Source organism: Hippopotamus amphibius, chromosome 7, assembly GCF_030028045.1.
Source record: "Hippopotamus amphibius kiboko isolate mHipAmp2 chromosome 7, mHipAmp2.hap2, whole genome shotgun sequence".
NCBI lineage: Eukaryota > Metazoa > Chordata > Mammalia > Artiodactyla > Hippopotamidae > Hippopotamus > Hippopotamus amphibius.
This window is the reverse complement of record NC_080192.1, coordinates 35984435-35998602: the sequence shown is the minus strand read 5'-3', so window position 1 is coordinate 35998602 and position 14168 is coordinate 35984435. Positions and strand designations below refer to the sequence as shown.

Genomic DNA, 14168 nt, shown 5'->3' with positions numbered 1-14168 from the left:
CAGTGAGGTGAAGTATATAGCTCATGTCAGGTAAGAGATGCTGATTTCTACCATATTTGCATTTGAAATGGCTTTCAAAGATAGAAATGCATTTACTTTTGCTGATCCCTTGGAAAATAAAAAATTTTTTGACCACTGTTAGCTTTGATGTGTTAGTTATTATCAAGCAGTAAACTTAAAGATGGATGGAAATGAAAAATACTGAGGAAATAAACCTAATATGCTTAATATTAAAGTCCTTCTTTCATTTTACAACTAGTGAAAATAAATCAGTGACAGGCTATGAGTTTGGAGAATGGAAGTGAAAAAATGGAGGATACACTTAACCACTAGTCTATTTGTTTATTTGTATTGTGTGTATACATTTATAAACCTGGGGTCGTGATACTTCATCTTTCCAGCATAACACAGTGTGTAATTTCATGCAACTTATTGCATCACTACTCCTGATTTTGTTTCACAATGCAGTTTTATTGGCATGTTAAGATAGTAGTCAACTGATTTAAGTTTGCTGCAGAATTTAAATTTACTTTACTTTTTCAGGTTTTCTTATATGAAGTATTTTAAATTAGGATTTTCTCAAGCATACTATTTTGGGTACTGAGCTAAAGTAATTCCCTGATTATTTTCTCTGAGTGCTAAAGGACCTCTTGTCATTTTATGAAATAGGATTTTTTTTTATCCTATCTTGCTTCTTGCATTTTCTGTACCTCAAACTAATTCTACTTACTGCATCTTCTAAGCTTGTTTCCCATAATTTTATTATATGCTTTAGATTTTTCACATTCATTTTGTTTAAACTTCATCACTGCTTCTTTTGAAATGCCATTAAAAATCACTATTAATTTTAAGAGTTAGCTTCCATATTATTCTGACTTGTCTGTCTTAACCACTTCTATTTATTTATTTATTTATTTATTTATTTTTATATTACAATATTCTCCTGAAAAAATATTTTTTCCAGTGGTGGTAACAGGGAATATTACTCCCATGAGATATTTTTGGATTTACTTTTAACAGAAATTAAAAATTCTCTCTCTCTTTTTTTTTTTTTAATTTTATTTATTTATTTATTATTTTTGGGGGGGTACACCAAGTTCAGTCATCTGTTTTTATACACATATCCCCGTATTCCCTCCCTCCCTTGACTCCCCCTCCCACCCTGCCTCGAGTCCCCCCCACCCTCCTCGTCCCAGTCCACAAATTCTTTATTGTGTATGTTATTTGGAAAAAATGATCGATGTTCTATAAATGCCTGTGTGAAACTGATTCTTCATAGTACGCTTGGGTTATTTTAATTTTTTTGGCATATTCCCATGATTAGAAGTACATTTATTTTGTAAGAGAAGAATGACTGCATAATTCAGTATGCTTTTATGAAATAGTTTCAGTATTTCTTCCCTACTCTGAGAAAGGAAATAGGACTCAAGATGAGGCATCAGAAAGGAGCAGTTAAGGCAAAATAATCTGTAGACAGGCAGGAAGCCCATAACTGAGTGCCTCATATTTCTATCTCAGTGTGCTCAGGTTATTTAAAAATGTACATTGTTTAGCTCTTTATTGGAATATAATTGCCTTACACTATTGTGCCAGTTTTTGCTGTACAACAAAGTGAATCAGCTGCTTGCATACATATATCCCCATATCCCCTCCCTCCAGTGACTCCTTCCCACCCTCCCCATCCCAGCCCTCTAAGTCATCACCCGTCATCCAGTTGATCTCCCTGTGTTATGCAGCAGCTTCCCACTAGCTGTCTATTTTACATTTGGCAGTGTATATATGTCAATGCTACTGTCTTAGTTCATCCCAGCTTCCCCTTCGCCCCCCACCCCGTGTCCTCAAGTCCGTTCTCTATATCTGCATCTTTATTCTTGCCCTGTCACTGGGTTCATCAGTAAAAATGTACATTTAAAAGAATATTAAAGATTTTCATTTGGAAAAAGTGTGCTTCATATGACTAAAATTTAGAACTGAAAAGTTCTTTTAAAATTATCAAATGTAAACTTTGCTGTACAAATATGTAGATTGAAACCTAGAGAGATGAAGCTGATTTGCCCAAGTTAGTTGTAAGTAAGTAAATTTTGGGTCGCTTGATAAATATCATTGTTTTTTTCTTCTATAATATATATTCTATTTCTTTTCACAACATTGTAGATAGACAAGTAGTTAGATAGGTGGTTGGGTAGACAGATATTTTTGATTAGTCAGCCCTTCTGTGCAGTTTTAGAATGTCAAATTCATATAAATCACAACTTAGCTTTAAATTCTTAGGGAAGGGTTTTTATTAATTTTAATATGTATAAGATGCAAAGCACTGTTCTGTGTTCAGAATGTGAGTTGTGCTATGTAGGAAATAAATAGGATGATGTCATTTTTAGAAGGTGCTGTGGTGGGAAGTAGGGTACTTCTTAAAACCAGATAATCAGGTAAAGCAGCTTTGAGGTGATATTTGAAATCTAAGCTATGCCAAGTCTTTGAAGAGCCAAATAAGAGCATTTCAGACAAGAGGAACAGAAAGTTCAAAGGTTATAGGCAAGAACAAGCCCGTGTTCACAGCAAAGAAAGAGGCTGATGTGACTGGAGCATATTAAATCTGACAGGAAGGTGGGAGGAGATGATACTGGAGAGGAGGCAGAGCTAGAGCCCAGGGGGCTTTGTGACCAAGCTAAGGAGTTCACATTTTATTTTAAGAGCAATGGAAGGGACCATGTGGCAAGACAGGATTAAAGAAAGGTCAAGTAGAGCACGGGAACTCTATTGCTGTCTCACAGGCAAGGAATGGTCGTGGCTTAGACTGGGGAGTGGTTGTGGGAATGTAAATATTATATTGAAGTTATATACTTACCTTCCTTAGAAAATTCTAAGGTAATCAATAGGAAGGACCTATTTTCCATTTTTGCACCATCGATATCTAGCATATTGCCATATCACAGTAATGTGAGGTAAATGTTGAGCTCAGTTAGATATATTCTTAATTTTAGATTGGATGTAGGTCCCAAAATTGACTGAAAGTTTGTTCTGTCAGAATTTGTATCACTCCCTGTCCAAGAAGATCCACGTCATGATTTTTACATCAGTTCTTCTCCAACTTAATGGTTATGTATATTCTTAGGGTATTTATGCTCATGGATTGAATGAATAATAACACTTCTTCAGCTTAAAAATAAATGTTTAAATGAAATGTTAATGTTAAATGAATGTTTATGTAATGTAAATGAAATGTAAAATCTTGTTTTGAGTCTTTTTTTTTTTTTTTTTAATGCTCTTGCAAATGCCAGTGAAAATGCCAGAGTGAGTGAATTTTGTTCTGTTGGAAATTCACTCTGCTGGGTGATTGTGTGCTTTTGATTTGCTTGTTAATGATATAAGTGACTTGGAATATCCCATCCAGTTGAGACTAGACAGAGGAAATTAAAGGAATTTATACTGGCTGCAATGGCAATTAGAAGGCAGTAGTTAAAAGTATTATTAGTTATTTGTTTTGAATCCACTAGTTTTATGTCTTAGGAGAAGGGATTGCATTTGAAATTGTCTTTTTTTCTTCATGTTGGCTTTTAAGAAAGAAAGCTAGGTAGGTTTATAAAACTGGTTTAATAAGTTGGTTAAATGTAGGCCTCTGTGGTACCTATAGTCTCTGGGATTAAGATTCCTCATCTGTAAAGAGGAATCTTAATTGATGTGGGCTTCCAAAATGTTTTCCAACTCATATTTCATGTTGTTACTAATATATACTTAATTTCTCACTGGTCTTTCATCAAAAATTTTAAGGAATGTATAAAAAGTAGGTTTCAAACTATGCTATCAGTAACAGTATGTTGTATTCATGTTTCATCAAGCTTACAGTGTACTCCCATGTCCATATAAAACAAATCATGTCTAGTCTTTATAGAATTTAATTTATAAATGTCAAAGGTGAGCATTTGGTGCCTTGATGTCTCATGTGGGCCTGTTATTCAAGGGATTCTCCATGAATTTCCTTTTGGCTCTAATAAAAAGCTTCTGCCAAAAGAATGAAAGTCAAGACAAGTCCCTCCTTGTTTCTTTGTCTTCTTTTATTTTTTAAAGAATTACTGGAAAAACCATTTTGTCAGAAAGAATATATCATAAATCTTTTCTTTACATGCACAGTAGTAAATGTGATGTAGACTGAAACAAAATCAATACATAACTGTTATAAGGTACCTACTATGCATAAATCTGGGGCAGATGGAAAGTCATTAAATATTAAGCATTAAAGCAGAAAAAGTTAAAAGGGAGCAGATTGTGACATGCTAATGAGAAGTACTCTTATATGTAGACCTTGGATGGTTCTTCTTTTCCTATCTACCTCTTAACCATATGTTTCTAAGAGCAAAGACTTGAGCATCTTTTTCTTCATTATTGATCCTCTCTCTGGGTGATGTTCATTTCCAAGGATTCAGCTATACAGTGGCAAGTCCTGATCTTCCTCCAGCTCAATATTCATCAAGAACCATACTAGGTGTAGGTGTTACCAAACTCAGGTCCAGCTGCTTACTGCTCAAAAGCCAATACTCAAGAGGCAAGTATTGGTAGAAAGGAGAAGTTGCTTGGCTGGTAATCTGGGGAGAAGGTGGACTCATATCCCAAGACTAACTCCAAAGATTCTGCTCAGTCATGACAGTTTTTAAAGGAAAAGGGGAAAAGAATCTCAGTGAATCATCAAGGCAGGAGGTCAAGCTCTGCATCATTTTCCATTGCATGCACACTGGCTGACTCCTCATGATCTTTCTTCAGGTTTTGTCTTGCCCGTGTGGTCTGCCTGCAGGATTGCTCAGGGGGGTGCTAGGGGTAGAAAGGTAGTCATTCTTTAACTACTTAATTGTTCATTCCTACTTCTTTTAATCTAGGAAAAGAATCAACAGGTTAGGCAAGGTATTGTGTGCATTCGGTAGAGCATAAGTTAGATGTTAGGTTCAATGTTACCTAGTGATGCCATTTCTATAATTAAAGTTTAAGGGGAACAGAAATAGACAAACAGGAAAGGGGCAAAAGAGCTCTTACAAATCCCCACTTGTCAGGCATCATTCCATCTCTGTGGGATTAGGGGTGAAGGTGCGTCTTCTGTAACTTCTTCATGCTGACATAGGGCACTGTATTCTCGGAGTAGAAGATGTGGACATGGCTCTGTAGCATCTCTTTGTTGACGATTTTAGTTGCCTGGTTACATATATGGGCAGAGCATACTACAATTATTTTGATGCCCTTAAAGATATAGATTATTATGAGCAATAGTCTTAATCCCATTCTCTTGAGGGCAGTTCTTGGAATTGTGCTACCCACAGATCCAGTACTGCTCAACATGGAGCAGCTTATGTCATGGTTACGGTCTGGTCATCATGCAGTTAGTTTTTTCCCTTTGGTAGTAGTTATAGTACCTGTAAAACAACTCAGGAATGTGCATCAGACACTGAAAGATTCTGTGATTCTGTTGTCCTTATCATTAACTACTTGAGTCAACTCTTCGGTGACTCAGGGAGGATTGGGAAACTTAAGCTTTTCTACAAACAAGAGTCGGGGACATGGAGGGACCTTTGTACTAGGGTGGGGTTTGGGGGGGGGTATGGTGGGCACAGGATTCTGCTCAGTTTCATAGGGATACCACAGGGAACAAGGCGGGCTCCAGTGTAGACTGCAAACTGAAGAGGGAGGCACAAATTATAAAAATAATGATTTAATTACAATTACAATTAGTTTTTAAAAGGAGACACAGTGTCAACTAGGGGGCCTTGACCTGGGTGGCTGGGGTGCAGGAGAGCTGTGCTTGGTACACGGAACCTTTATGTGAATGATGAGTAGGAGTTCTCCAAACAAAAGTGTAGAACTGAAGGGATGCAATGAAGAACATTACAGCAGACAAAATGCTTGAGGCAGAAGGCACGCATGTGTCTGGGGAATAGTTCAAGGACAGAACTGGGACCACAGTTAGATGCTAAGAGAAGGTATATAGAGTATACATCCAAATTGAGGAAATCCAAATTATGAGACCTGATCATTTTTCATCTTGGGCCCACAGAGAAGTGTGGACTTTTTTAAACTATAATTATTTGTATTATTTTTGGGAGGCATTACTGTCAAAAAGATTAGAATCCTGAAAACGCCTTACTACATTTATCAAACACTTGATGATCTTTTTTGACCCTGATCTTTTTTGGTCATTATCTAACCCTTGCGAGGTGGGAATGGGTCTCAATACATTTAACTAAGATAATAGAAGTTCAGAGTTTTCAAGTGACTCTCCAGATCAGAAATTTTCAGTATGTGTCCATAGTGGGAGAAAAACTTGAAAACCAGCTCTTTCAACTTTGAAGTCCAGAACTTTCTACTGTTAATGTTGTAGTCTGTTTTTCTCCAGGATGGTTTATATATATTAAATTTCATTTTAAAAAGTAGTTACTGGTGGGGCTTCCCTGGTGGCACAGTGGTTAAGAATCCGCCTCCCAATGCACGGGACATGGGTTTGATCCCTGCTCCAGGAATATCCCACATGCCTCAGAGCAACTAAGCCCGTGCACCACAGCTATTGAGCCTGTGCTTTAGAGCCCATGAGCCACAACTGTTGAGCCCATGTGCTGCAAATCCTGAAGCCCACGCACCTAGAGCCCGAGTACCACAACAGGAGAAGCCATGGCAGTGAGGAGCCCGCGCACCGCAGCAAAAGAGTAGCTCTGCTCATTGAAACTAGAGAAAGCCCGCGTGCAGCAACGAAGACTCAACACAGCCAATAAACAAACAAATAAATAAATAAATTTATTTTCTTTTAAAAAAGTAGTTACTGGAGGAAATTGTTTAAATATTGGGTTTGATATTTTATCAGAAGAAGCAGCTTGGAAATTATGTAATGGGTTGAATTGGTGAAAAGCCTGTGGTTATTTTTATTATTTGTAATTAAAATAGAATAGGGCAGTGAACTGAGGTTGATTGTGTTGTAACATTTCATTTTTAATCACTTCAGAAATTGTAACGGTAATTTTAAAAATTAAATAATGAACTAAATAATGATGTTTCCTTGATTAAAAATGAAAAAATACATTTTTGGCCTTTGAAAAAATTACATTGAGATTCCAATTATATTCAGTGCTTAAGACCAAAACATTTTACTAAATTACCAATGCTTTGTGTGCCTTTATTTCTCCAAGGACAGTACAGGCAGTTCACAGGTATGTAATTAGAACTGGATTTTTCTAAATGTTGTTCCAAACTATTTCACTTCTTGCCTAGGATTTTTTATTTTTAGATTCCCTCTTATAACAATGTATTTAGTAATTTAATATAATTTAATTTTCCTACCTGTGTGTATTTTATGTGAAATACTTTCTAGAGACTTTTAGAATTAAAAATTTCCCATAAGTAAAATGGGAAGAAATAGGGAAGGGATTAACTAAGCTTATAAGTCAAAAATGAAGGGAAAATTAAATGATTAATGTATTTCAAAAAAGGAATATAGGTAAAAGACAAAGAGTAACATGATAGGAAATAAGTTCCTTAAAAGATAAAAGATCAGGCTAATTAAGACATGAGAAACTCTATAAAACATGAGGATAATAGAATACAAAGGCCAAGGGATGTGAACAAACAATTCTCAAAAGAAGTAATATAACAGGTTTTAAAAGATAGGTAAACATAGAATTTCATTAGAAATCAAAGAAATTCAAATTCGAGTAATAATGAATTCCTTGCAGCTACTTTAGTGCTTATTCTCAGTAACTCTTCTCTTGGTAATATATCTTAAGAAAATATAATTTTTTTCTGTGTTTAAGGTTATCAACAAAGATAGTAATCAGAGTACTGCATTGCTATTTATTAGAGACAGAAATTTAAAAAGCATCTAAATGCTCAAAAAGGGAAAATAATTAAATTATGGTTATCTCCTTTTGAGGAAATATTCTAAATCCTAGGTTAAATTTATAAAGAATAATAATGACAGAGGCAACTGTCTATGTTATGGTACATGAAGAATGATTAAATTATACATAATAACTATCATTTAAAAAGCAAAGTAAAACAAGCAGTGTTAAGAATGCGTATTTTAGCTTTTTGGACTTTTGCAGTCAGTTTTTTTGGAGGGGTGAACAAGCTTAATGTTTTCTATTTTATGTTTTCTTTAATGAGCTTATTAGTTTGTGAAGGAATAAATACTTTAGCAAAATGTAGAAACAGCAAGCATCTTAATCTATTGCTCAGTCAGTAGAAAAGATAGAAAAATTATTATGGTAACCAAATAATTATCCAAAAATTATTTAACAGAACTCAACATGTAAAATTTAAGACATAAAAATTAAGTGGAAAAAGAATAAAAAGTAGAGCAAGACATCTTGCCCGAATTCTGTATTAAATACTATATTTCCGTGATGAATTCATCGGATATAATAATAGTACAAACATTTACTAAGTGCTTTTGTGTCCTGAGAAATTAACATGTAGTATCTAATTTAATCCCCACAAAAGCCAAGTGGTGAGGTTACCTCTCTCTGTCTTACAATGAGGAAGGTGAGGTAATCAAGCTGTAAGGTAATATCTAAGAATTCAGTGCCACTTAGTATAGAGGCAGCATTTGAACCAGAACGCTCCTGACTGCTATGTTTCACTGTCATCATCTGTATGTCGGTGTAAGAGATGAACACAGATGTTTTACATCCATGGATGCTTTATTGGTAGGTGATACAATATGTATCAAATTCACTGAAAGTTAGGAGTCACTCACCTTTTATTATCATTCGGGGCATTCGAAGATAGAAGACTATTTCTATTTATCTTGTCAAACATGAACAACTCATTTAAGGTTTAAGCTTCAGTGAATGATGAGGCAGTCTTTGTTCATCTGTTATTTTTTTACCTTTTTATTCTAAAGCCATAAAAGACTTGAAAGTTAGAGGGAGAAATCTTTAGGGAATTCATGTGTTTATGATAAACATTACATTCTTGGTTCTATTTGAATTTTCTTTTGAGGAAGGAGAATAAGAATTTTATATACATATACTATTTATTATTTTGAATCGACTACTTACTGGCCTTTTAAATGTCTTTTCCAATTATCTTTTATAGAAAGTAATATAAAAACTACTTAAAACATAAACACTTTATATAAAATTTTAGTTTTCACAGTAAAACTAAAACTCATATACTAAGTACATAATATATCAATCTATAATTCCTATACAGTATATACCTGAGTCTTTTTTAAACATAGATTTGTGAACTTTAATTTTTTTTATAAATCTATTTATTTATTGGCTATGTGGGTCTTTGTTGTTGTGTGTGGGCTGTCTCTAGTTGCAGCAAGTGGGGGTTACTCATCATTGCGGTGCATGGGCTTCTTATTGCAGTGGCTTCTCTTGTGGAACGCGGGCTCTAGGTGTGCAGGCTTCAGTAGTTGTGGCATGCGGGCTCTGTAGTTGTGGCGCACGGGCTTAGTTGCTCTGTGGCATGTGGGATCTTCCCGGACCAGGGATCCAACCCGTGTCCCCTGCATTGGCAAGCGGATTCTTAACCACTGCACCACCAGGGAGGTCCCTGTACTTGCGTCTTACAAGCATTTTTCATAAAACACATTTAAAAACAAACTCATTGTGGTGATAGCCATCAGGTGTCACCCAGCCTGCCATCATTGTCATACAAATGGCCACTTGTTAGTTGTACAACTGTAAGGAAATGTCTTACCCTCTCAGCACTGCCATTTCCCCATATAGAAGATGCTCATGATACCGTGCTTCTGAGATTCCAAAATGACATTAGGTCTGACTCACTGTCTTAGTCCATTCAGGCCACTATAAGAAAATACCACAGACTGGGTGGCTTATAAACTACAGAAATGTATTTCTCACAGTTCCGGAAGCTGGAATTCTGAGATCAGGGTGCCAGCATGGTCCAGTGAGGGCCCACTTCTGAGTTGCAGACTTCCCCTTGTATACGTGCATGGTGGAAGAAACGAGGGAGCTCTCTGGGGTCTCTTTCATGAAGGCACTCATCTCAGAGCCCTCATGACCTGATCACCATCCAAAGGCTCTACCTACTAATACTATCACCTCAGGAGTTAGGGTTTCAACATTCAGACCATAGCATCCATGAGGTTTTATTATATTTCATTATATGTATTAATTTCCAAAAAAAAATGAATACTATTGTTACAAAGTATACAAGGATTATAAGATGGTTCACAGTACTAGAATGATTAAATCAACTTGAGTAATAGTGCATGGCCTGACTCCAGAGTTTTGAGAATTTACATAAAGGAAAGTGCTTGGTGTCATGCCAGGCACATATGTGGCCATTAATGCTAGTGCTCTTATTATTGAAGCTCAGTGTCAAACAGTTACGTTTCTGACCCAGTGCTGGGTGTTTTTATGCATGTTTTGTTACTCCAGTAATCTAACCCTTTTAGATTAAAATAACATTATCCCTGTTTTACAGAAGCAAGATATATGGTATCAAGAGTGTAAGTGACATATCGAAGGCCCTATGCCCAGTAATTTGAACCTTGTCTGATCTCCAGCCCATGATTATGGTTTGCCTGGTGCTTTCAAAGATTCAGTCTTACTAAATATGAGTCTGGTGGGTCCTCAAAGGTGACGCAGACCCAGAATGCTGAGATTTTGGAGGACTGCTGGTGGAGAAATCCACAGAGCTCTCATAGTTGTGTATTTGAAAGCTTCAGGAAGGAAGGGCAGCTTGAGGTCAGCACGGCAGGGAAAGAGCCTGAAAGGGGCAGATGGAGGGAAGGAGCTCATGTGGAGGGCAGTGAAAAGACAGGAGACAAGGCATCAGCCCCCACCCCATGCAGTTTTATTCATGCTGCCTCGTTTATTCCTTCTGATAATATAGTGAGGTTATCCCTGTTTTAAAAGTGAGTAACTTGAGGCTCAAAACCAGAGAATCTCGAAAATAACCAGGTGGCCTTTCTCCAGCACTGAATACAGTATCTCACACAAAGAAGGTGGTCCATCAGTATTTTGTTCAATAAAAGAATGGCTAAAGGAGGATAGACTGGCTTTCAGTTAGTTTTACTCTTTTCTTTTCTCATCTCTGCTTCCATTTTTTACATGGGAATAGAATCTACTTTGTTTTAAATCATTTATGACTAGATCTTGTTTTGCTAAGAAAAAGGTATAGTTAAGTTCTTGTCGTAGTCCACTAGGGCTGCTATAACGTAATACCATAAACTAGGTGGTTTCTGAAAACATAAATTTATTTCTCACAATTCTGGAGGCTGAAAGGCCCAAGATCATGCTGAGGTAGATTCAGTGTCTGGTGAGGTCTGCTTCTTCATTTACAGCCTTCTTCCCTGTGTTCTCCTGTGGTGGATGAGACAGGGGAGCTCTCTGGGGTCTCTTTTATGTGGGCACTAATCCCATTCATGATGGCTCCACCCTCACGACCTAAGCACCTCTCAAAGGCCCCACCACCACATACTATCACTTTGGGGATTAGGATTTCAACATATGGATGGGAGAAAGCCACAGACATTCAGACCATAGCAACAATTTACATATATTCTTTTGAAGATTTTGTATAGGACTCAAAAAGCCATAAAAGCAAGGTGATGAGAACTGATTTAAGTTTTGGATTAGGGCATAGAAAGTGCATTGAATTTTGGATGGTAGATCATGGATTTTGGAATGAGGGACACTAAACCCTACTGCTGATTATCTCCTTGAGCATGTTCTACCTTCCACTAGCCTCTTTGTTCCTCAATTTCTTAATCTGGAGATGATTGCTACTGCCTTAAGTTATGAGGATTCATTTACAATTTCATAAAATAATTAGCATATAATAAATGCTCAGTAAATTGTAATAATGGCCACTTATTCTTTTAAAATTATAGTAGAAACTATACTAATATCCTGGAATGAATGAATTGTATAGAAAATTTTTTGAATAAGGTATATAAATAAGGAACAGAAATTAGGGGAAGAGGAGACAGAATAAAAACTTAGGGATTAAGAAAAAGAAGAAATCCTCACCTGTCCACATGCAAACAGGAGGACCAGAGAGAAAGGGAATAGTTGCTTGTCAGAAGGAGGATTATAAGTAACAGGTAATTGAGAACAGGGAAAGGCGTGGAGAGGAGTGAGAGAGACACAGACAGTGAATGTTTTTCCAGTCTTAGCTATTTTGATTTAGCGACTGAATGCACTTGGGAGATTGTTTGCATTCTGCCTCTGCTTAAAACAGTTGTTCCTAGAGTTAAGTTCGTGTACCCTGCCATTGACTCCCTGCCTCCATGGATGCATGCATCTGTGAGTACCTCCAAAAAGCCCATAGGGGTCGTGTGGGTCACAGTGAGAAGGCTGTGAGCTCTTCTTAGGAAGAGAATGTAAGCTCTTTGACCACCTCTCTCCGTTCTCATTACCGCCCACTGTAACTTAGTCTTAGAGGCATGTTCCTTTCTGTAGTGACTTCAGTATCTGCGTGAGTCCTGCATCTGCCTCCTCTCTTTCCTTACAGCTCCCTTGTCTCAGATTACATAATATCGTAGAACAAAATGAGGCTGCTTACCTCGGTCTTTGATTAGGTTGTACCCCTCCTCTAGATATGTCTTTCTCTTCATCTTTAGCTGATGAAACTCGGATTGTTTCAAGTCTTAGCATGGACATCTTATCCTTGATGAAGCACGCTTCATCCCTGTTGAATCTGTATGTTACTTAAACCTATAATGGGATTGGGTTGCTTCCCCCTCCGTGCCCCTTCCCCTATTCCTCCCCAGTCTCCTCTCTTCTCCTCCTTGCCCCCCTCTAATTCCCACTCCCCATCTGACAGTCTTCATAACTCCATCAGTTTCATAACCCTTCTGGAAAGAGTCAGGGGAGAAATAAATGCAGTAAAGCAATGCTAGCCTTCCTAACCTCCTTTCCAGGTGAGCACAGAGGCCCAGCCTGCTGTTCTTCTAATCTCCTTTGCACTGGACACCTTTCATGCCACCTGTCCAACTCAGGGCAAATTCTTGGCCTCATGTTCACTTAGGAACAGATCCAGGGCTTTCCAGCCTCAAAATGAGCCGTCCAGATTGATCTCCTACACGTCCTTTTTCTTGTCTCCCCGGCCCACCTGTTTTCTTAGCCGGTAACTGCGGCACATTTATCACGCTGACTCTGTCTCAGTAAACCAGAGCTTTTATTAACTCAGGCTGCCAAAGCACAAACACGTAAAGCAACAAAACTAATAGAAGGGAAGGGGAGAGAGACTGGTTTGAAGAGTGAAAGCATACCTCACTCAGACATTCAGCAAGCTTCCCTTCACAGAAGCAAAATAGAAGGTTCTCCTCCATAATTTTATTTCTCCTGGGCATAATGAGCACACATTAATAAGTAGCCTCTCTCCAGCGGAATCTGTTTTCAGCAGCTCATCTCAATCCTGACCATTGGGCTATCACCCACCCTGTCTTACCCAGAATGCATCACTCGCCTCCCCTGATAGAAACAGCCCATGAAGGGCTTACCTCAGCTCACTTTACCCACTCTTCTTGTTATCATTAGATGTCACCAAAACCAGTCAGCCCAAATACTTCCACTGTAGCTTTTTCCTTATTCCGGTCATCTGAATCTTTGGAAAAAGCTCTCAGGTATAGATAATTGCTTCCGGATGCTCGTAATGTTCTCTTTCGTGATCTGGCTTCTGATTATATAACCATAGTCACTTTGTAAAAATTCAGGTGATGCCCTTTATGTGTAGTTAAGTTTGATTATAAGTTGAACAAAACCAAACAATTCACCTCCATCCAGAAACAATGCACTTAGCTTGATACCTTGCACACCTCCCTTTTCAAATTTATATCCATTTTATAGTTAAACTATCTCCATGCTCTCCTCTTCCCTCTGCTAGAGGGGAACTGTTCCAAGGATAAGTGTTGCATTTATCTTCATATCCCCCATATCTTGTTTATACAAGGCACAGTGTACGTGTCTTGGGTTGGATGCTTTAACCTACAGTGTCTTTTTTTTCCCTAACTGTTGAAGTGATTCTATAGTACAATGGAATATAATAAAATTTCGCCACCTTGTATAGTTTGAACTCTTCCGGAATTAAGATATCTTTGAAGGTATAATTGCTGTCTGGATCATTTGTTGTATTCTGAGGGAAATTCAAATCTCTAAAGCCAGGGTCATGGCTACCATGTTGCTCAAGTTCGAGAGACACATTCGTAGAGACATCAC

At 37.5% G+C, this 14168-nt stretch overlaps 1 protein-coding gene across 1 annotated transcript in view; it reads left to right on the top strand.

The window, feature by feature from the left end:
• The window catches only part of TMTC2 (transmembrane O-mannosyltransferase targeting cadherins 2), a 370895-nt gene that overhangs the window by 290071 nt on the left and 66656 nt on the right, over positions 1-14168 (top strand). The gene's annotated exons all lie outside the window — the stretch shown is intronic.